The sequence below is a fragment of the Pseudophryne corroboree genome, chromosome 4, assembly GCF_028390025.1.
Source record: "Pseudophryne corroboree isolate aPseCor3 chromosome 4, aPseCor3.hap2, whole genome shotgun sequence".
Taxonomy (NCBI): domain Eukaryota; kingdom Metazoa; phylum Chordata; class Amphibia; order Anura; family Myobatrachidae; genus Pseudophryne; species Pseudophryne corroboree.
The window spans coordinates 197,866,091-197,886,705 of record NC_086447.1 but is presented as its reverse complement, the minus strand read 5'-3'; the positions used below and the strand labels follow the sequence as shown (position 1 = coordinate 197,886,705).

The window sequence follows — 20,615 nt, the reverse complement described above, 5'->3', positions numbered from 1 at the left end:
TTAGTAGAGCTTGGCGAAATAGCTCAGTTGTGACAACATTAGACTGAAGATCTAAGGGTGTCTTGTTCAATCCTGGGGTTTAGCATGGTTGGGTGTTTGCTTTTGCTACTGAATAGCAATTTAGCAGCAAAAACTGTTGTGTTCAGGTTTTGATCTTGAAAAGCATTTTATGTTATTTCAGTTTGCAAAATCTTTAGCTCCTAAAAAAAGACATTCTTATCAGTATAGCTTGCCAAAATAGCTCAGTTGTGAGAGCAATAGACTGAAGACCTTAAAATCCCTAGTACGATCGTGGGATTCCACATGTTTGGGTGTTTGCAGTTTGTTACTGAGTAGCAATTCAGCAAAAAGAAATTTAGCAGCAGAAACTTTCATTTTCAGGTTTCGCCCTCTAGGACACTTGATGTTCTTTCAGTTTGCCTTATCTTAAACACCAAATTTTTTTTTCCAAATGTCAGACTTAGCCGCAATATCTCAGTTGGGAGAGCAATAGACTGAAGCTCTAAAGGTCCGTGGTTCGATCCAGGGTTACGATATGTTTAGTTGCTGTATTTTTGTTACAGAATAGCAATTTACCAGCAGAATCTTTCATTATCAGGTGTTGTTCTTCAAGAACACTTGATGCTCTTTTTTTTCCCAACCTAAAACCCCAAATACGGCTTAATATCTTTCACAATTAGCTGAAATAGCTCAGTTGGGAGAGCGATAGACTGAAGATCTAAAGGTCGCTGGTTCGATCCCGGGTTTTGGCATATTTAGTTGCTGTTTTTCTGTTACAGAATAGCAATTTAGCAGCAGAAACTGCCGTGTTCAGGTTCTGGTCTTCAAGATCATTTCATGTTATTACAGTTTGCATTATTATTAGCCCCATTAAAAGAATTTCTTATTAGTAGAGCTTGGCGAAATAGCTCAGTTGTGAGAACATTAGACCGAAGATCTAAGGGTGTCTTGTTCAATCCTGGGGTTTAGCATGGTTGGGTGTTTGCTTTTGCTACTGAATAGCAATTTAGCAGCAAAAACTGTTGTGTTCAGGTTTTGATCTTGAAAAACATTTTGTTATTTCAGTTTGCAAAATCTTTAGCTCCAAAAAAAAACATTCTTATCAGTATAGCTTGCCAAAATAGCTCAGTTGTGAGAGCAATAGACTGAAGACCTTAAAATCCCTAGTACGATCATGGGATTCCACATGTTTGGGTGTTTGCAGTTTGTTACTGAGTAGCAATTCAGCAAAAAGAAATTTAGCAGCAGAAACTTTCATTTTCAGGTTTCGCCCTCTAGGACACGATGTTCTTTCAGTTTGCCTTATAGGACACTTGATGTTCTTTCAGTTTGCCTTATCTTAAACACCAAAAAAGACTTTCTAAATGTCAGACTTACCCGCAATAGCTCTTTTGTGAGAGCATTAGACTGAAGATCTAAAGGTCCCTGGTTTGATCCCAGGTTTCGGCATGTTTAGTTGCTGTATTTTTGTTACAGAATAGCAATTTACCAGCAGAATCTTTCATTATCAGGTGTTGTTCATCAAGAACACTTAATGCACTTTTTTTCCCAACCTAAAACCCCAAATACGGCTTAACATTTTTCACAATTAGCTGAAATATCTCAGTTGGGAGAGCGTTAGACTGAAGATCTAAAGGTCCCTGGTTCGATCCCGGGTTTCGGCATATTTAGTTGCTGTTTTTTTGTTACAGAATAGCAATTTAGCAGCAGAAACTGACGTGTTCAGGTTCTGGTCTTCAAGATCATTTCATGTTATCACAGTTTGCATTATTATTAGCCCCAATAAAAGAATTTCTTATTAGTAGAGCTTGGCGAAATTTCTCAGTTGTGAGAACATTAGACTGAAGATCTAAGGGTGTCTTGTTCAATCCTGGGGTTTAGCATGGTTGGGTGTTTGCTTTTGCTACTGAATAGCAATTTAGCAGCAAAAACTGTTGTGTTCAGTTTTTGATCTTGAAAAACATTTTATGTTATTTCAGTTTGCAAAATCTTTAGCTCCAAAAAAATACATTCTTATCAGTATAGCTTGCCAAAATAGCTCAGTTGTGAGAGCAATAGACTGAAGACCTTAAATTCCCTAGTACGATCGTGGGTTTCCACATGTTTGGGTGTTGCAGTTTGTTACTGAGTAGCAATTCAGCAAAAAGAAATTTAGCAGCATAAACTTTCATTTTCAGGTTTTGCCCTCTAGGACACTTGATGTTTTTTCAGTTTGCCTTATCTTAAACACCAAAAAAGACTTTCTAAATGTCAGACTTACCCGCAATAGCTCTTTTGTGAGAGCATTAGACTGAAGATCTAAAGGTCCCTGGTTCGATCCCAGGTTTCGGCATGTTTAGTTGCAGTATTTTTGTTACAGAATAGCAATTTACCAGCAGAATCTTTCATTATCAGGTGTTGTTCATCAAGAACAGTTAATGCTCTTTTTTTCCCCAACCTAAAACCCTAAATATGACTTCACATCTTTCACAATTAGCCGAAATAGCTCGGTTGGGAGAGCGTTAGACTGAAGATCTAAAGGTCCCTGGTTCAATCCTGGGTTTCGGCATATTTAGTTGCTGTTTATTTGTTACAGAATAGCAATTTAGCAGCAGAAACTGCCGTGTTCAGGTTCTGGTCTTCAAGATCATTTCATGTTATTACAGTTTGCATTATTATTAGCCCCAATAAAAGAATTTCTTATTAGTAGAGCTTGGCGAATTAGCTCAGTTGTGAGAACATTAGACTGAAGATCTAAGGGTGTCTTGTTCAATCCTGGGGTTTAGCATGGTTGGGTGTTTGCTTTTGCTACTGAATAGCAATTTAGCAGCAAAAACTGTTGTGTTCAAGTTTTGATCTTGATCTTTGATCTTACCTGCAGAATCTTTCATTATGAGGTGTTGCTCTTCAAGAACACTTGATGCTCTTTTTTTCCCCAACCTAAAACCCCAAATAAGACTTCACATCTTTCACAATTAGCCAAAATAGCGCAGTTGGGAGAGCGTTAGACGGAAGATCTAAAGGTCCCTGGTTCGATCCCGGGTTACGGCATATTTAGTTGCTGTTTTTTTTGTTACAGAATAGCAATTTAGCAGCAGAAACTGCCGTGTTCAGGTTCTGGTCTTCAAGAACATTTCATGTTATTACAGTTTGCATTATTATTAGCCCTAATAAAAGAATTTCTTATTAGTAGAGCTTGGCGAAATAGCTCAGTTGTGAGAACATTAGACTGGAGATCTAAGGGTGTCTTGTTCAATCCTGGGGTTTAGCATGGTTGGGTGTTTGCTTTTGCTACTGAATAGCAATTTAGCAGCAAAAACTGTTGTGTTCAGTTTTTGATCTTGAAAAACATTTTATGTTATTTCAGTTTGCAAAATCTTTAGCTCCAAAAAAAGACATTCTTATCAGTATAGCTTGCCAAAATAGCTCAGTTGTGAGAGCAATAGACTGAAGACCTTAAAGTCCCTAGTACGATCGTGGGTTTCCACATGTTTGGGTGTTTGCATTTTCATACTGAGTAGCAATTCAGCAAAAAGAAATTTAGCAGCAGAAACTTTCATTTTCAGGTTTCGCCCTCTAGGACACTTGATGTTCTTTCAGTTTGCCTTATCTTAAACACCAAAAAAGACTTTCCAAATGTCAGACTTAGCCGCAATAACTCAGTTGGGAGAGCATTAGACTGAAGCTCTAAAGGTCTGTGGTTCGATCCCGGGTTACGGCATGTTTAGTTGCTGTATTTTTGTTACAGAATAGCAATTTACCAGCAGAATCTTTCATTATCAGGTGTTGTTCTTCAAGAACACTTGATGCTCTTTTTTTCCCCAACCTAAAACCCCATATACGGCTTCACAGCTTTCACAATTAGCCAAGATAGCTCAGTCGGGAGAGCATTATACTGAAGATCTAAAGGTCCCTGGTTCGATCCCGGGTTTTGGCATATTTAGTTGCTGTTTTTTTGTTACATAATAGCAATTTAGCAGCAGAAACTGCCGTGTTCAGGTTCTGGTCTTCAAGAACATTTCATGTTATTACAGTTTGCATTATTATTAGCCCCATTAAAAGAATTTCTTATTAGTAGAGCTAGGCGAAATAGCTCAGTTGTGAGAACATTAGACTGAAGATCTAAGGGTGTCTTGTTCAATCCTGGGGTTTAGCATGGTTGGGTGTTTGCTTTTGCTACTGAATAGCAATTTAGCAGCAAAAACTGTTGTGTTCAGGTTTTGATCTTGATCTTTGATCTTACCTGCAGAATCTTTCATTATCAGGTGTTGCTCTTCAAGAACATTTGATGCTCTTTTTTTCCCCAACCTAATACCCCAAATAAGACTTCACATCTTTCACAATTAGCCAAAATAGCGCAGTTGGGAGAGCGTTAGATGGAAGATCTAAAGGTCCCTGGTTCGATCCCGGGTTTCGGCATATTTAGTTGCTGTTTTTTTTTGTTACAGAATAGCAATTTAGCAGCAGAAACTGCTGTGTTCAGGTTCTGGTCTTCAAGAACATTTCATGTTATTACAGTTTGCATTATTATTAGCCCCAATAAAATAATTTCTTATTAGTAGAGCTTGGCGAATTAGCTCAGTTGTGAGAACATTAGACTGAAGATCTAAGGGTGTCTTGTTCAATCCTGGGGTTTAGCATGGTTGGGTGTTTGCTTTTGCTACTGAATAGCAATTTAGCAGCAAAAACTGTTGTGTTCAGTTTTTGATCTTGAAAAATATTTTATGTTTTTTCAGTTTGCAAAATCTTTAGCTCCAATAAAAAACATTCTTATCAGTATAGCTTGCCAAAATAGCTCAGTTGTGAGAGCAATAGACTGAAGACCTTAAAATCCCTAGTACGATCGTGGGTTTCCACATGTTTGGGTGTTTGCATTTTGTTACTGAGTAGCAATTCAGCAAAAAGAAATTTAGCAGCAGAAACTTTTATTTTCAGGTTTCGCCCTCTAGGACACTTGATGTTCTTTCAATTTGCCTTATCTTAAACACCAAAAAAGACTTTCCAAATGTCAGACTTACCCGCAATAGCTGATTTGGGAGAGCATTAGACTGAAGATCTAAAGGTCCCTGGTTCAATCCCAGGTTTCGGCATGTTTAGCTGCTGTATTTTTGTTACAGAATAGCAATTTACCAGCCGAATCTTTCATTATCAGGTGTTGTTCTTCAAGAACACTTGATGCTCTTTTTTTCCTAACCTAAAACCCAAAATACGACTTCACATCTTTCACAATTAGCCGAAATAGCTCAGATGGGAGAGCGTTAGACTGAAGATCTAAAGGTCCCTTGTTCAATCCCGGGTTTCAGCATATTTAGTTGCTGTTTTTTTTGTTACAGAATAGCAATTTAGCAGCAGAAACTGCCGTGTTCAGGTTCTGGTTTTCAAGAACATTTCATGTTATTACAGTTTGCATTATTATTAGCCCCAATAAAATAATGTCTTATTAGTAGAGCTTGGCGAAATAGCTCAGTTGTGACATCATTAGACTGAAGATCTAAGGGTGTCTTGTTCAATCCTGGGGTTTAGCATGGTTGGGTGTTTGCTTTTGCTACTGAATAGCAATTTAGCAGCAAAAACTGTTGTGTTCAGGTTTTGATGTTGAAAAGCATTTTATGTTATTTCAGTTTGCAAAATCTTTAGCTCCTAAAAAAAGACATTCTTATCAGTATAGCTTGCCAAAATAGCTCAGTTGTGAGAGCAATAGACTGAAGACCTTAAAATCCCTAGTACGATCGTGGGATTCCACATGTTTGGGTGTTTGCAGTTTGTTACTGAGTAGCAATTCAGCAAAAAGAAATTTAGCAGCAGAAACTTTCATTTTCAGGTTTCGCCCTCTAGGACACTTGATGTTCTTTCAGTTTGCCTTATAGGACACTTGATATTCTTTCAGTTTGCCTTATCTTAAACACCAAAAAAGACTTTCTAAATGTCAGACTTACCCGCAATAGCTCTTTTGTGAGAGCATTAGACTGAAGATCTAAAGGTCCCTGGTTTCATCCCAGTTTTCGGCATGTTTAGTTGCTGTATTTTTGTTACAGAATAGCAATTTACCAGCAGAATCTTTCATTATCAGGTGTTGTTCATCAAGAACACTTAATGCACTTTTTTTCCCAACCTAAAACCCCAAATACGGCTTAACATCTTTCACAATTAGCCGAAATAGCTCAGTTGGGAGAGCGTTAGACTGAAGATCTAAAGGTCCTTGGTTCGTTCCTGGGTTTTGGCATATTTAGTTGCTGTTTTTTTGTTACAGAATAGCAATTTAGCAGCAGAAACTGACGTGTTCAGGTTCTGGTCTTCAAGATCATTTCATGTTATCACAGTTTGCATTATTATTAGCCCCAATAAAAGAATTTCTTATTAGTAGAGCTTGGCGAAATATCTCAGTTGTGAGAACATTAGACTGAAGATCTAAGGGTGTCTTGTTCAATCCTGGGGTTTAGCATGGTTGGGTGTTTGCTTTTGCTACTGAATAGCAATTTAGCAGCAAAAACTGTTGTGTTCAGTTTTTGATCTTGAAAAACATTTTATGTTATTTCAGTTTGCAAAATCTTTAGCTCCAAAAAAATACATTCTTATCAGTATAGCTTGCCAAAATAGCTCAGTTGTGAGAGCAATAGACTGAAGACCTTAAATTCCCTAGTACGATCGTGGGTTTCCACATGTTTGGGTGTTGCAGTTTGTTACTGAGTAGCAATTCAGCAAAAAGAAATTTAGCAGCATAAACTTTCATTTTCAGGTTTCGCCCTCTAGGACACTTGATGTTCTTTCAGTTTGCCTTATCTTAAACACCAAAAAAGACTTTTTATATGTCAGACTTACCCGCAATAGCTCTTTTGTGAGAGCATTAGACTGAAGATCTAAAGGTCCCTGGTTCGATCCCAGGTTTCGGCATGTTTAGTTGCAGTATTTTTGTTACAGAATAGCAATTTACCAGCAGAATCTTTCATTATCAGGTGTTGTTCATCAAGAACACTTAATGCTCTTTTTTTCCCCAACCTAAAACCCTAAATATGACTTCACATCTTTCACAATTAGCCGAAATAGCTCAGTTGGGAGAGCGTTAGACTGAAGATCTTAAGGTCCCTGGTTCAATCCCGGGTTTCAGCATATTTTGTTGCTGTTTTTTTTGTTACAGAATAGCAATTTAGCAGCAGAAACTGCCGTGTTCAGGTTCTGGTTTTCAAGAACATTTCATGTTATTACAGTTTGCATTATTATTAGCCCCAATAAAATAATTTCTTATTAGTAGAGCTTGGCGAAATAGCTCAGTTGTGACAACATTAGACTGGAGATCTAAGGGTGTCTTGTTCAATCCTGGGGTTTAGCATGGTTGGGTGTTTGCTTTTGCTACTGAATAGCAATTTAGCAGCAAAAACTGTTGTTTTCAGTTTTTGATCTTGAAAAACATTTTATGTTATTTCAGTTTGCAAAATCTTTAGCTCCAAAAAAAGACATTCTTATCAGTATAGCTTGCCAAAATAGCTCAGTTGTGAGAGCAATAGACTGAAGACCTTAAATTCCCTAGTACGATCGTGGGTTTCCACATGTTTGGGTGTTGCAGTTTGTTACTGAGTAGCAATTCAGCAAAAAGAAATTTAGCAGCATAAACTTTCATTTTCAGGTTTCGCCCTCTAGGACACTTGATGTTCTTTCAGTTTGCCTTATCTTAAACACCAAAAAAGACTTTTTATATGTCAGACTTACCCGCAATAGCTCTTTTGTGAGAGCATTAGACTGAAGATCTAAAGGTCCCTGGTTCGATCCCAGGTTTCGGCATGTTTAGTTGCAGTATTTTTGTTACAGAATAGCAATTTACCAGCAGAATCTTTCATTATCAGGTGTTGTTCATCAAGAACACTTAATGCTCTTTTTTTCCCCAACCTAAAACCCTAAATATGACTTCACATCTTTCACAATTAGCCGAAATAGCTCAGTTGGGAGAGCGTTAGACTGAAGATCTTAAGGTCCCTTGTTCAATCCCGGGTTTCAGCATATTTAGTTGCTGTTTTTTTTGTTACAGAATAGCAATTTAGCAGCAGAAACTGCCGTGTTCAGGTTCTGGTTTTCAAGAACATTTCATGTTATTACAGTTTGCATTATTATTAGCCCCAATAAAATAATGTCTTATTAGTAGAGCTTGGCGAAATAGCTCAGTTGTGACATCATTAGACTGAAGATCTAAGGGTGTCTTGTTCAATCCTGGGGTTTAGCATGGTTGGGTGTTTGCTTTTGCTACTGAATAGCAATTTAGCAGCAAAAACTGTTGTGTTCAGGTTTTGATGTTGAAAAGCATTTTATGTTATTTCAGTTTGCAAAATCTTTAGCTCCTAAAAAAAGACGTTCTTATCAGTATAGCTTGCCAAAATAGCTCAGTTGTGAGAGCAATAGACTGAAGACCTTAAAATCCCTAGTACGATCGTGGGATTCCACATGTTTGTGTGTTTGCAGTTTGTTACTGAGTAGCAATTCAGCAAAAAGAAATTTAGCAGCAGAAACTTTCATTTTCAGGTTTCGCCCTCTAGGACACTTGATGTTCTTTCAGTTTGCCTTATAGGACACTTGATGTTCTTTCAGTTTGCCTTATCTTAAACACCAAAAAAGACTTTCTAAATGTCAGACTTACCCGCAATAGCTCTTTTGTGAGAGCATTAGACTGAAGATCTAAAGGTCCCTGGTTTCATCCCAGTTTTCGGCATGTTTAGTTGCTGTATTTTTGTTACAGAATAGCAATTTACCAGCAGAATCTTTCATTATCAGGTGTTGTTCATCAAGAACACTTAATGCACTTTTTTTCCCAGCCTAAAACCCCAAATACGGCTTAACATCTTTCACAATTAGCCGAAATAGCTCAGTTGGGAGAGCGTTAGACTGAAGATCTAAAGGTCCTTGGTTCGATCCTGGGTTTTAGCATATTTAGTTGCTGTTTTTTTGTTACAGAATAGCAATTTAGCAGCAGAAACTGATGTGTTCAGGTTCTGGTCTTCAAGATCATTTCATGTTATCACAGTTTGCATTATTATTAGCCCCAATAAAAGAATTTCTTATTAGTAGAGCTTGGCGAAATATCTCAGTTGTGAGAACATTAGACTGAAGATCTAAGGGTGTCTTGTTCAATCCTGGGGTTTAGCATGGTTGGGTGTTTGCTTTTGCTACTGAATAGCAATTTAGCAGCAAAAACTGTTGTGTTCAGTTTTTGATCTTGAAAAACATTTTATGTTATTTCAGTTTGCAAAATCTTTAGCTCCAAAAAAATACATTCTTATCAGTATAGCTTGCCAAAATAGCTCAGTTGTGAGAGCAATAGACTGAAGACCTTAAATTCCCTAGTACGATCGTGGGTTTCCACATGTTTGGGTGTTGCAGTTTGTTACTGAGTAGCAATTCAGCAAAAAGAAATTTAGCAGCATAAACTTTCATTTTCAGGTTTCGCCCTCTAGGACACTTGATGTTCTTTCAGTTTGCCTTATCTTAAACACCAAAAAAGACTTTTTATATGTCAGACTTACCCGCAATAGCTCTTTTGTGAGAGCATTAGACTGAAGATCTAAAGGTCCCTGGTTCGATCCCAGGTTTCGGCATGTTTAGTTGCAGTATTTTTGTTACAGAATAGCAATTTACCAGCAGAATCTTTCATTATCAGGTGTTGTTCATCAAGAACACTTAATGCTCTTTTTTTCCCCAACCTAAAACCCTAAATATGACTTCACATCTTTCACAATTAGCCGAAATAGCTCAGTTGGGAGAGCGTTAGACTGAAGATCTTAAGGTCCCTGGTTCAATCCCGGGTTTCAGCATATTTTGTTGCTGTTTTTTTTGTTACAGAATAGCAATTTAGCAGCAGAAACTGCCGTGTTCAGGTTCTGGTTTTCAAGAACATTTCATGTTATTACAGTTTGCATTATTATTAGCCCCAATAAAATAATTTCTTATTAGTAGAGCTTGGCGAAATAGCTCAGTTGTGACAACATTAGACTGAAGATCTAAGGGTGTCTTGTTCAATCCTGGGGTTTAGCATGGTTGGGTGTTTGCTTTTGCTACTGAATAGCAATTTAGCAGCAAAAACTGTTGTGTTCAGTTTTTGATCTTGAAAAACATTTTATGTTATTTCAGTTTGCAAAATCTTTAGCTCCAAAAAAATACATTCTTATCAGTATAGCTTGCCAAAATAGCTCAGTTGTGAGAGCAATAGACTGAAGACCTTAAATTCCCTAGTTCGATCGTGGGTTTCCACATGTTTGGGTGTTGCAGTTTGTTACTGAGTAGCAATTCAGCAAAAAGAAATTTAGCAGCAGAAACTTTCATTTTCAGGTTTCGCCCTCTAGGACACTTGATGTTTTTTCAGTTTGCCTTATCTTAAACACCAAAAAAGACTTTCTAAATGTCAGACTTACCCGCAATAGCTCTTTTGTGAGAGCATTAGACTGAAGATCTAAAGGTCCCTGGTTCGATCCCAGGTTTCGGCATGTTTAGTTGCTGTATTTTTGTTACAGAATAGCAATTTACCAGCAGAATCTTTCATTATCAGGTGTTGTTCATCAAGAACACTTAATGCTCTTTTTTTCCCCAACCTAAAACCCTAAATATGACTTCACATCTTTCACAATTAGCCGAAATAGCTCAGTTGGGAGAGCGTTAGACTGAAGATCTTAAGGTCCCTGGTTCAATCCCGGGTTTCAGCATATTTTGTTGCTGTTTTTTTTGATACAGAATAGCAATTTAGCAGCAGAAACTGCCGTGTTCAGGTTCTGGTTTTCAAGAACATTTCATGTTATTACAGTTTGCATTATTATTAGCCCCAATAAAATAATTTCTTATTAGTAGAGCTTGGCGAAATAGCTCAGTTGTGACAACATTAGACTGAAGATCTAAGGGTGTCTTGTTCAATCCTGGGGTTTAGCATGGTTGGGTGTTTGCTTTTGCTACTGAATAGCAATTTAGCAGCAAAAACTGTTGTTTTCAGTTTTTGATCTTGAAAAACATTTTATGTTATTTCAGTTTGCAAAATCTTTAGCTCCAAAAAAAGACATTCTTATCAGTATAGCTTGCCAAAATAGCTCAGTTGTGAGAGCAATAGACTGAAGACCTTAAAATCCCTAGTACGATCGTGGGATTCCACATGTTTGGGTGTTTGCAGTTTGTTACAGAGTAGCAATTCAGCAAAAAGAAATTTAGCAGCAGAAACTTTCATTTTCAGGTTTCGCCCTCTAGGACACTTGATGTTCTTTCAGTGTGTCTTATCTTAAACACCAAAAAAGACTTTACAAATGTCAGACTTACACGCAATATCTCTTTTGTGAGAGCATTAAACTGATGATCTAAAGGTCCCGGGTTCGATCACAGGTTTCGGCATTTTTAGTTGCTGTATTTTTGTTACGGAATAGCAATTTACCAGCAGAATCTTTCATTATCAGGTGTTGTTCATCAAGAACACTTAATGCTCTTTTTTTCCCCAACCTAAATTCCCAAATACGGCTTTACATCTTTCACAATTAGCCGAAAATAGCTCAGTTGGGAGAGCGTTAGACTGAAGATCTAAAGATCCCGGGTTTCGGCATATTTAGTTGCTGTTTTTTTGTTACAGAATTGCAATTTAGCACCAGAAACTGCCGTGTTCAGGTTCTGGTCTTCAAGATCATTTCATGTTATTACAGTTTGCATTATTATTAGCCCCAATAAAATAATTTCTTATTAGTAAAGCTTGGCAAAATAGCTCAGTTGTGAGAACATTAGACTGAAGATCTAGGGGTGTCTTGTTCAATCCTGGGGTTTAGCATGTTTGGGTGTTTGCTTTAGCTACTGAATAGCAATTTAGCAGCAAAAACTGTTGTGTTCAGTTTTTGATCTTGAAAAACATTTTATGTTATTTCAGTTTGCAAAATCTTTAGCTCCAAAAAAAGACATTCTTATCAGTATAGCTTGCCAAAATAGCTCAGTTGTGAGAGCAATAGACTGAAGACCTTAAAATCCCTAGTACGATCGTGGGTTTCCACATGTTTGGGTGTTTGCATTTTGTTACTGAGTAGCAATTCAGCAAAAAGAAATTTAGTAGCAGAAACTTTTATTTTCAGGTTTCGCCCTCTAGGACACTTGATGTTCTTTCAGTTTGCCTTATCTTAAACACCAAAAAAGACTTTCCAAATGTCAGACTTAGCTGCAATAGCTCATTTGGGAGAGCATTAGACTGAAGATCTATAAGTCCCTGGTTCTATCCCGGGTTTCGGCATGTTTAGTTGCTGTATTTTTTTTACAGAATAGCAATTTACCAGCAGAATCTTTCATTATAAGGTGTTGCTCTTCAAGAACACTTGATGCTCTTTTTTTGCCAACCTAAAACCCCAAATACGACTTTGCATCTTTCACAATTATCCGAAATAGCTCAGTTGGGAGAGTGTTAGACTGAAGATCTAAAGATCCCTGGTTCGATCCCGGGTTTCGGCATATTTAGTTGCTGTTTTTTTGTTACAGAATAGCAATTTAGCAGCAGAAACTGCCGTGTTCAGGTTCTGGTCTTCAAGATCTTTTCATGTTATTACAGTTTGCATTATTATTAGCCCCAATAAAAGAATTTCTTATTAGTAGAGCTTGGCGAAATATCTCAGTTGTGAGAACATTAGACTGAAGATCTAAGGGTGTCTTGTTCAATCCTGGGGTTTAGCATGGTTGGGTGTTTGCTTTTGCTACTGAATAGCAATTTAGCAGCAAAAACTGTTGTGTTCAGTTTTTGATCTTGAAAAACATTTTATGTTATTTCAGTTTGCAAAATCTTTAGCTCCAAAAAAAGACATTCTTATCAGTATAGCTTGCCAAAATAGCTCAGTTGTGAGAGCAATAGACTGAAGACCTTAAATTCCCTAGTACGATCGTGGGTTTCCACATGTTTGGGTGTTGCAGTTTGTTACTGAGTAGCAAGTCAGCAAAAAGAAATTTAGCAGCATAAACTTTCATTTTCAGGTTTCGCCCTCTAGGACACTTGATGTTCTTTCAGTTTGCCTTATCTTAAACACCAAAAAAGACTTTCTAAATGTCAGACTTACCCGCAATAGCTCTTTTGTGAGAGCATTAGACTGAAGATCTAAAGGTCCCTGGTTCGATCCCAGGTTTCGGCATGTTTAGTTGCTGTATTTTTGTTACAGAATAGCAATTTACCAGCAGAATCTTTCATTATCAGGTGTTGTTCATCAAGAACACTTGATGCTCTTTTTTCCCCAACCTAAAACCCCAAATACGGCTTGCATCTTTCACAATTAGCCGAAATAGCTCAGTTAGGAGAGCGTTAGACTGAAGATCTAAAGGTCCCTGGTTCAATCCCGGGTTTTGGCATATTTAGTTGCTTTTTTTTTTGTTACACAATAGCAATTTAGCAGCAGAAACTGCCGTGTTCAGGTTCTGGTTTTCAAGAACATTTCATGTTATTACAGTTTGCATTATTATTAGCCCCAATAAAATAATTTCTTATTAGTAGAGCTTAGCGAAATAGCTCAGTTGTGACAACATTAGACTGAAGATCTAAGGGTGTCTTGTTCAATCCTGGGGTTTAGCATGGTTGGGTGTTTGCTTTTGCTACTGAATAGCAATTTAGCAGCAAAAACTGTTGTGTTCAGGTTTTGATCTTGAAAAGCATTTTATGTTATTTCAGTTTGCAAAATCTTTAGCTCCTAAAAAAAGACATTCTTATCAGTATATCTTGCCAAAATAGCTCAGTTGTGAGAGCAATAGACTGAAGACCTTAAAATCCCTAGTACGATCGTGGGTTTCCACATGTTTGGGTGTTTGCAGTTTGTTTCTGAGTAGCAATTCATCAAAAAGAAATTTAGCAGCAGAAACTTTCATTTTCAGGTTTCGCCCTCTAGGACACTTGATGTTCTTTCAGTTTGCCTTATCTTAAACACTAAAAAATACTTTCCAAATGTCAGACTTACCCGCAATAGCTCTTTTAAGAGAGCATTAGAGTGAAGATCTAAAGGTCCCTGGTTCGATCCCAGGTTTCGGCATGTTTAGTTGCTGTTTTTTTTGTTACAGAATAGCAATTTACCAGCAGAATCTTTCATTATAAGGTGTTGTTCTTCAAGAACACTTGATGCTCTTTTTTTCCCAACCTAAAACCCCAAATACGGCTTAGCATCTTTCACAATTAGCCGAAATAGCTCAGTTGGGAGAGCGTTAGACTGAAGATCTAAAGGTCCCTGGTTCGATCCTGCGTTTCGGCATATTTAGTTGCTGTTTTTTTTGTTACAGAATAGCAATTTAGCAACAGAAACTGCCGTGTTCAGGTTCTGGTTTTCAAGAACATTTCATGTTATTACAGTTTGCATTATTATTAGCCCCAATAAAATAATTTCTTATTAGTAGAGCTTAGCGAAATAGCTCAGTTGTGACAACATTAGACTGAAGATCTAAGGGTGTCTTGTTCAATCCTGGGGTTTAGCATGGTTGGGTGTTTGCTTTTGCTACTGAATAGCAATTTAGCAGCAAAAACTGTTGTGTTCAGTTTTTGATCTTGAAAAACATTTTATGTTATTTCAGTTTGCAAAATCTTTAGCTCCAAAAAAAGACATTCTTATCAGTATAGCTTGCCAAAATAGCTCAGTTGTGAGAGCAATAGACTGAAGACCTTAAATTCCCTAGTACGATCGTGGGTTTCCACATGTTTGGGTGTTGCAGTTTGTTACTGAGTAGCAATTCAGCAAAAAGAAATTTAGCAGCATAAACTTTCATTTTCAGGTTTCGCCCTCTAGGACACTTGATGTTCTTTCAGTTTGCCTTATCTTAAACACCAAAAAAGACTTTCTAAATGTCAGACTTACCCGCAATAGCTCTTTTGTGAGAGCATTAGACTGAAGATCTAAAGGTCCCTGGTTTGATCCCAGGTTTCGGCATGTTTAGTTGCTTTATTTTTGTTACAGAATAGCAATTTACCAGCAGAATCTTTCATTATCAGGTGTTGTTCATCAAGAACACTTAATGCACTTTTTTTCCCAACCTAAAACCCCAAATACGGCTCAACATCTTTCACAATTAGCCGAAATAGCTCAGTTGGGAGAGCGTTAGACTGAAGATCTAAAGGTCCCTGGTTCGTTCCCGGGTTTCGGCATATTTAGTTGCTGTTTTTTTGTTACAGAATAGCAATTTAGCAGCAGAAACTGACGTGTTCAGGTTCTGGTCTTCAAGATCATTTCATGTTATCACAGTTTGCATTATTATTAGCCCCAATAAAATAATTTCTTATTAGTAGAGCTTGGCGAAATATCTCAGTTGTGTGAACATTAGACTGAAGATCTAAGGGTGTCTTGTTCAATCCTGGGGTTTAGCATGGTTGGGTGTTTGCTTTTGCTACTGAATAGCAATTTAGCAGCAAAAACTGTTGTGTTCAGTTTTTGATCTTGAAAAACATTTTATGTTATTTCAGTTTGCAAAATCTTTAGCTCCAAAAAAAGACATTCTTATCAGTATAGCTTGCCAAAATAGCTCAGTTGTGAGAGCAATAGACTGAAGACCTTAAATTCCCTAGTATGATCGTGGGTTTCCACATGTTTGGGTGTTGCAGTTTGTTACTGAGTAGCAATTCAGCAAAAAGAAATTTAGCAGCATAAACTTTCATTTTCAGGTTTCGCCCTCTAGGACACTTGATGTTCTTTCAGTTTGCCTTATCTTAAACACCAAAAAAGACTTTCTAAATATCAGACTTACCCGCAATAGCTCTTTTGTGAGAGCATTAGACTGAAGATCTAAAGGTCCCTGGTTCGATCCCAGGTTTCGGCATGTTTAGTTGCTGTATTTTTGTTACAGAATAGCAATTTACCAGCAGAATCTTTCATTATCAGGTGTTGTTCATCAAGAACACTTGATGCTCTTTTTTCCCCAACCTAAAACCCCAAATACGGCTTGCATCTTTCACAATTAGCCGAAATAGCTCAGTTGGGAGAGCGTTAGACTGAAGATCTAAAGGTCCCTGGTTCAATCCTGGGTTTTGGCATATTTAGTTGCTTTTTTTTTTGTTACAGAATAGCAATTTAGCAGCAGAAACTGCCGTGTTCAGGTTCTGGTTTTCAAGAACATTTCATGTTATTACAGTTTGCATTATTATTAGCCCCAATAAAATAATTTCTTATTAGTAGAGCTTAGCGAAATAGCTCAGTTGTGACAACATTAGACTGAAGATCTAAGGGTGTCTTGTTCAATCCTGGGGTTTAGCATGGTTGGGTGTTTGCTTTTGCTACTGAATAGCAATTTAGCAGCAAAAACTGTTGTGTTCAGGTTTTGATCTTGAAAAGCATTTTATGTTATTTCAGTTTGCAAAATCTTTAGCTCCTAAAAAAAGACATTCTTATCAGTATATCTTGCCAAAATAGCTCAGTTGTGAGAGCAATAGACTGAAGACCTTAAAATCCCTAGTACGATCGTGGGTTTCCACATGTTTGGGTGTTTGCAGTTTGTTTCTGAGTAGCAATTCATCAAAAAGAAATTTAGCAGCAGAAACTTTCATTTTCAGGTTTCGCCCTCTAGGACACTTGATGTTCTTTCAGTTTGCCTTATCTTAAACACTAAAAAATACTTTCCAAATGTCAGACTTACCCGCAATAGCTCTTTTAAGAGAGCATTAGAGTGAAGATCTAAAGGTCCCTGGTTCGATCCCAGGTTTCGGCATGTTTAGTTGCTGTTTTTTTGTTACAGAATAGCAATTTACCAGCAGAATCTTTCATTATAAGGTGTTGTTCTTCAAGAACACTTGATGCTCTTTTTTTCCCAACCTAAAACCCCAAATACGGCTTAGCATCTTTCACAATTAGCCGAAATAGGTCAGTTGGGAGAGCGTTAGACTGAAGATCTAAAGGTCCCTGGTTCGATCCCGGGTTTCGGCATATTTAGTTGCTGTTTTTTTTGTTACAGAATAGCAATTTAGCAACAGAAACTGCCGTGTTCAGGTTCTGGTTTTCAAGAACATTTCATGTTATTACAGTTTGCATTATTATTAGCCCCAATAAAATAATTTCTTATTAGTAGAGCTTAGCGAAATAGCTCAGTTGTGACAACATTAGACTGAAGATCTAAGGGTGTCTTGTTCAATCCTGGGGTTTAGCACGGTTGGGTGTTTGCTTTTGCTACTGAATAGCAATTTAGCAGCAAAAACTGTTGTGTTCAGGTTTTGATCTTTAAAAGCATTTTATGTTATTTCAGTTTGCAAAATCTTTAGCTCCTAAAAAAAGACATTCTTATCAGTATAGCTTGCCAAAATAGTTTAGTTGTGAGAGCAATAGACTGAAGACCTTAAAATCCCTAGTACGATCGTGGGTTTCCACATGTTTGGGTGTTTGCAGTTTGTTACTGAGTAGCAATTCAGCAAAAAGAAATTTAGCAGCAGAAACTTTCATTTTCAGGTTTCGCCCTCTAGGACACTTGATGTTCTTTCAGTTTGTCTTATCTTAAACACCAAAAAAGACTTTCCAAATGTCAGACTTACACGCAATAGCTCTTTTGTGAGAGCATTAAACTGAAGATCTAAAGGTCCCGGGTACGATCCCAGGTTTCGGAATGTAAAGTTGCTGTATTTTTGTTACAGAATAGCAATTTACCAGCAGAATCTTTCATTATCAGGTGTTGTTCATCAAGAACACTTCATGCTCTTTTTTTTCCCAACCTAAAATCCCAAATACGGCTTACATCTTTCAAAGTTAGCCGAAATAGCTCAGTTGGGACAGCGTTAGACTGAAGATCTAAAGATCCCGGGTTTCGGCATGTTTTGTTCCTGTTTTTTTGTTACAGAATAGCAATTTAGCAGCAGAAACTGCCGTGTTCAGGTTCTGGTTTTCAAGATCATATCATGTTATTACAGTTTGCATTATTATTAGCCCCAATAAAAGAATTTCTTATTAGTAGAGCTTGGCAAAATAGCTCAGTTGTGAGAACATTAGACTGAAGATCTAATGGTGTCTTGTTCAATCTTGGGGTTTAGCATGGTTGGGTGTTTGCTTTTGCTACTGAATAGCAATTTAGCAGCAAAAACTGTTGTGTTCAGTTTTTGATCTTGAAAAACATTTTATGTTATTTCAGTTTGCAAAATCTTTAGCTCCAAAAAAAGACATTCTTATCAGTATAGCTTGCCAAAATAGCTCAGTTGTGAGAGCAATAGACTGAAGACCTTAAATTCCCTAGTACGATCGTGGGTTTCCACATGTTTGGGTGTTTGCATTTTGTTACTGAGTAGCAATTCAGCAAAAAGAAATTTAGCAGCAGAAACTTTTATTTTCAGGTCTCGCCCTCTAGGACACTTGATGTTCTTTCAGTTTGCCTTATCTTAAACACCAAAAAAGACTTTCCAAATGTCAGACAAAGCTGCAATAGCTCATTTGGGAGAGCATTAGACAGAATATCTATAAGACCCTGGTTCGATCCCGGGTTTCGGCATGTTTAGTTGCTGTATTTTTGTTACAGAATAGCAATTTACCAGCAGAATCTTTCATTATAAGGTGTTGTTCTTCAAGAACACTTGATGCTCTTTTTTTCCCAACCTAAAACCCCAAATACGGCTTAGCATCTTTCACAATTAGCCGAAATAGGTCAGTTGGGAGAGCGTTAGACTGAAGATCTAAAGGTCCCTGGTTCGATCCCGGGTTTCGGCATATTTAGTTGCTGTTTTTTTTGTTACAGAATAGCAATTTAGCAACAGAAACTGCCGTGTTCAGGTTCTGGTTTTCAAGAACATTTCATGTTATTACAGTTTGCATTATTATTAGCCCCAATAAAATAATTTCTTATTAGTAGAGCTTAGCGAAATAGCTCAGTTGTGACAACATTAGACTGAAGATCTAAGGGTGTCTTGTTCAATCCTGGGGTTTAGCATGGTTGGGTGTTTGCTTTTGCTACTGAATAGCAATTTAGCAGCAAAAACTGTTGTGTTCAGGTTTTGATCTTTAAAAGCATTTTATGTTATTTCAGTTTGCAAAATCTTTAGCTCCTAAAAAAAGACATTCTTATCAGTATAGCTTGCCAAAATAGTTTAGTTGTGAGAGCAATAGACTGAAGACCTTAAAATCCCTAGTACGATCGTGGGTTTCCACATGTTTGGGTGTTTGCAGTTTGTTACTGAGTAGCAATTCAGCAAAAAGAAATTTAGCAGCAGAAACTTTCATTTTCAGGTTTCGCCCTCTAGGACACTTGATGTTCTTTCAGTTTGTCTTATCTTAAACACCAAAAAAGACTTTCCAAATGTCAGACTTACACGCAATAGCTCTTTTGTGAGAGCATTAAACTGAAGATCTAAAGGTCCCGGGTAAGATCCCAGGTTTCGGAATGTAAAGTTGCTGTATTTTTGTTACAGAATAGCAATTTACCAGCAGAATCTTTCATTATCAGGTGTTGTTCATCAAGAACACTTCATGCTCTTTTTTTTCCCAACCTAAAATCCCAAATACGGCTTACATCTTTCAAAGTTAGCCGAAATAGCTCAGTTTGGACAGCGTTAGACTGAAGATCTAAAGATCCCGGGTTTCGGCATGTTTTGTTCCTGTTTTTTTGTTACAGAATAGCAATTTAGCAGCAGAAACTGCCGTGTTCAGGTTCTGGTTTTCAAGATCATATCATGTTATTACAGTTTGCATTATTATTAGCCCCAATAAAAGAATTTCTTATTAGTAGAGCTTGGCAAAATAGCTCAGTTGTGAGAACATTAGACTGAAGATCTAATGGTGTCTTGTTCAATCTTGGGGTTTAGCATGGTTGGGTGTTTGCTTTTGCTACTGAATAGCAATTTAGCAGCAAAAACTGTTGTGTTCAGTTTTTGATCTTGAAAAACATTTTATGTTATTTCAGTTTGCAAAATCTTTAGCTCCAAAAAAAGACATTCTTATCAGTATAGCTTGCCAAAATAGCTCAGTTGTGAGAGCAATAGACTGAAGACCTTAAAATCCCTAGTACGATCGTGGGTTTCCACATGTTTGGGTGTTTGCATTTTGTTACTGAGTAGCAATTCAGCAAAAAGAAATTTAGCAGCAGAAACTTTTATTTTCAGGTCTCGCCCTCTAGGACACTTGATGTTCTTTCAGTTTGCCTTATCTTAAACACCAAAAAAGACTTTCCAAATGTCAGACAAAGCTGCAATAGCTCATTTGGGAGAGCATTAGACTGAATATCTATAAGTCCCTGGTTCGATCCCGGGTTTCAGCATGTTTAGTTGCTGTATTTTTGTTACAGAATAGCAATTTACCAGCAGAATCTTTCATTATAAGATGTTGCTCTTCAAGAACACTTGATGCTCTTTTTTCCCCAACCTAAAACCCCAAATACGACTTCACATCTTTCACAATTAGCCGAAATAGCTTAGTTGGGAGAGCGATAGACTGAAGATCTAAAGGACCCTGGTGCGATCCCGGGTTTCGGCATATTTAGTTGCTGTTTTTTTTGTTACAGTATAGAAATTTAGCAGCAGAAACTGCCGTGTTCAGGTTCTGGTTTTCAAGATCATATCATGTTATTACAGTTTGCATTATTATTAGCCCCAATAAAATAATTTCTTATTAGTAGAGCTTGGCGAAATAGCTCAGTTGTGACAACATTAGACTGAAGATCTAAGGGTGTCTTGTTCAATCCTGGGGTTTAGCATGGTTGGGTGTTTGCTTTTGCTACTGAATAGCAATTTAGCA

General features: G+C 37.3%; 21 non-coding genes across 21 annotated transcripts; all 21 read left to right on the top strand.

Moving 5' to 3' along the window:
- The first annotated feature begins 679 nt into the window (after positions 1-679).
- Positions 680-752, top strand: TRNAF-GAA (transfer RNA phenylalanine (anticodon GAA)). Its single transcript has one exon. It is a non-coding gene; the product is annotated as a tRNA-Phe (tRNA).
- An 839-nt stretch (positions 753-1,591) lies between these two features.
- On the top strand, positions 1,592-1,664 carry TRNAF-GAA (transfer RNA phenylalanine (anticodon GAA)). Its single transcript has one exon. It is a non-coding gene; the product is annotated as a tRNA-Phe (tRNA).
- Positions 1,665-2,475: 811 nt separating this feature from the next.
- On the top strand, positions 2,476-2,548 carry TRNAF-GAA (transfer RNA phenylalanine (anticodon GAA)). The gene has a single exon. It is a non-coding gene; the product is annotated as a tRNA-Phe (tRNA).
- Positions 2,549-2,957: 409 nt separating this feature from the next.
- Positions 2,958-3,030, top strand: TRNAF-GAA (transfer RNA phenylalanine (anticodon GAA)). Its single transcript has one exon. It is a non-coding gene; the product is annotated as a tRNA-Phe (tRNA).
- Positions 3,031-3,843: 813 nt separating this feature from the next.
- On the top strand, positions 3,844-3,916 carry TRNAF-GAA (transfer RNA phenylalanine (anticodon GAA)). The gene has a single exon. It is a non-coding gene; the product is annotated as a tRNA-Phe (tRNA).
- Positions 3,917-4,325: 409 nt separating this feature from the next.
- Positions 4,326-4,398, top strand: TRNAF-GAA (transfer RNA phenylalanine (anticodon GAA)). Its single transcript has one exon. It is a non-coding gene; the product is annotated as a tRNA-Phe (tRNA).
- Positions 4,399-5,211: 813 nt separating this feature from the next.
- On the top strand, positions 5,212-5,284 carry TRNAF-GAA (transfer RNA phenylalanine (anticodon GAA)). The gene has a single exon. It is a non-coding gene; the product is annotated as a tRNA-Phe (tRNA).
- An 845-nt stretch (positions 5,285-6,129) lies between these two features.
- Positions 6,130-6,202, top strand: TRNAF-GAA (transfer RNA phenylalanine (anticodon GAA)). The gene has a single exon. It is a non-coding gene; the product is annotated as a tRNA-Phe (tRNA).
- Positions 6,203-7,013: 811 nt separating this feature from the next.
- On the top strand, positions 7,014-7,086 carry TRNAF-GAA (transfer RNA phenylalanine (anticodon GAA)). Its single transcript has one exon. It is a non-coding gene; the product is annotated as a tRNA-Phe (tRNA).
- An 812-nt stretch (positions 7,087-7,898) lies between these two features.
- Positions 7,899-7,971, top strand: TRNAF-GAA (transfer RNA phenylalanine (anticodon GAA)). The gene has a single exon. It is a non-coding gene; the product is annotated as a tRNA-Phe (tRNA).
- An 845-nt stretch (positions 7,972-8,816) lies between these two features.
- TRNAF-GAA (transfer RNA phenylalanine (anticodon GAA)) lies at positions 8,817-8,889 on the top strand. Its single transcript has one exon. It is a non-coding gene; the product is annotated as a tRNA-Phe (tRNA).
- Positions 8,890-9,700: 811 nt separating this feature from the next.
- Positions 9,701-9,773, top strand: TRNAF-GAA (transfer RNA phenylalanine (anticodon GAA)). The gene has a single exon. It is a non-coding gene; the product is annotated as a tRNA-Phe (tRNA).
- Positions 9,774-10,585: 812 nt separating this feature from the next.
- On the top strand, positions 10,586-10,658 carry TRNAF-GAA (transfer RNA phenylalanine (anticodon GAA)). Its single transcript has one exon. It is a non-coding gene; the product is annotated as a tRNA-Phe (tRNA).
- Positions 10,659-12,344: 1,686 nt separating this feature from the next.
- On the top strand, positions 12,345-12,417 carry TRNAF-GAA (transfer RNA phenylalanine (anticodon GAA)). Its single transcript has one exon. It is a non-coding gene; the product is annotated as a tRNA-Phe (tRNA).
- An 809-nt stretch (positions 12,418-13,226) lies between these two features.
- Positions 13,227-13,299, top strand: TRNAF-GAA (transfer RNA phenylalanine (anticodon GAA)). Its single transcript has one exon. It is a non-coding gene; the product is annotated as a tRNA-Phe (tRNA).
- An 814-nt stretch (positions 13,300-14,113) lies between these two features.
- Positions 14,114-14,186, top strand: TRNAF-GAA (transfer RNA phenylalanine (anticodon GAA)). Its single transcript has one exon. It is a non-coding gene; the product is annotated as a tRNA-Phe (tRNA).
- Positions 14,187-14,997: 811 nt separating this feature from the next.
- Positions 14,998-15,070, top strand: TRNAF-GAA (transfer RNA phenylalanine (anticodon GAA)). The gene has a single exon. It is a non-coding gene; the product is annotated as a tRNA-Phe (tRNA).
- Positions 15,071-15,879: 809 nt separating this feature from the next.
- On the top strand, positions 15,880-15,952 carry TRNAF-GAA (transfer RNA phenylalanine (anticodon GAA)). Its single transcript has one exon. It is a non-coding gene; the product is annotated as a tRNA-Phe (tRNA).
- An 813-nt stretch (positions 15,953-16,765) lies between these two features.
- Positions 16,766-16,838, top strand: TRNAF-GAA (transfer RNA phenylalanine (anticodon GAA)). The gene has a single exon. It is a non-coding gene; the product is annotated as a tRNA-Phe (tRNA).
- A 1,685-nt stretch (positions 16,839-18,523) lies between these two features.
- On the top strand, positions 18,524-18,596 carry TRNAF-GAA (transfer RNA phenylalanine (anticodon GAA)). Its single transcript has one exon. It is a non-coding gene; the product is annotated as a tRNA-Phe (tRNA).
- A 1,685-nt stretch (positions 18,597-20,281) lies between these two features.
- Positions 20,282-20,354, top strand: TRNAF-GAA (transfer RNA phenylalanine (anticodon GAA)). The gene has a single exon. It is a non-coding gene; the product is annotated as a tRNA-Phe (tRNA).
- Positions 20,355-20,615: the final 261 nt, after the last annotated feature.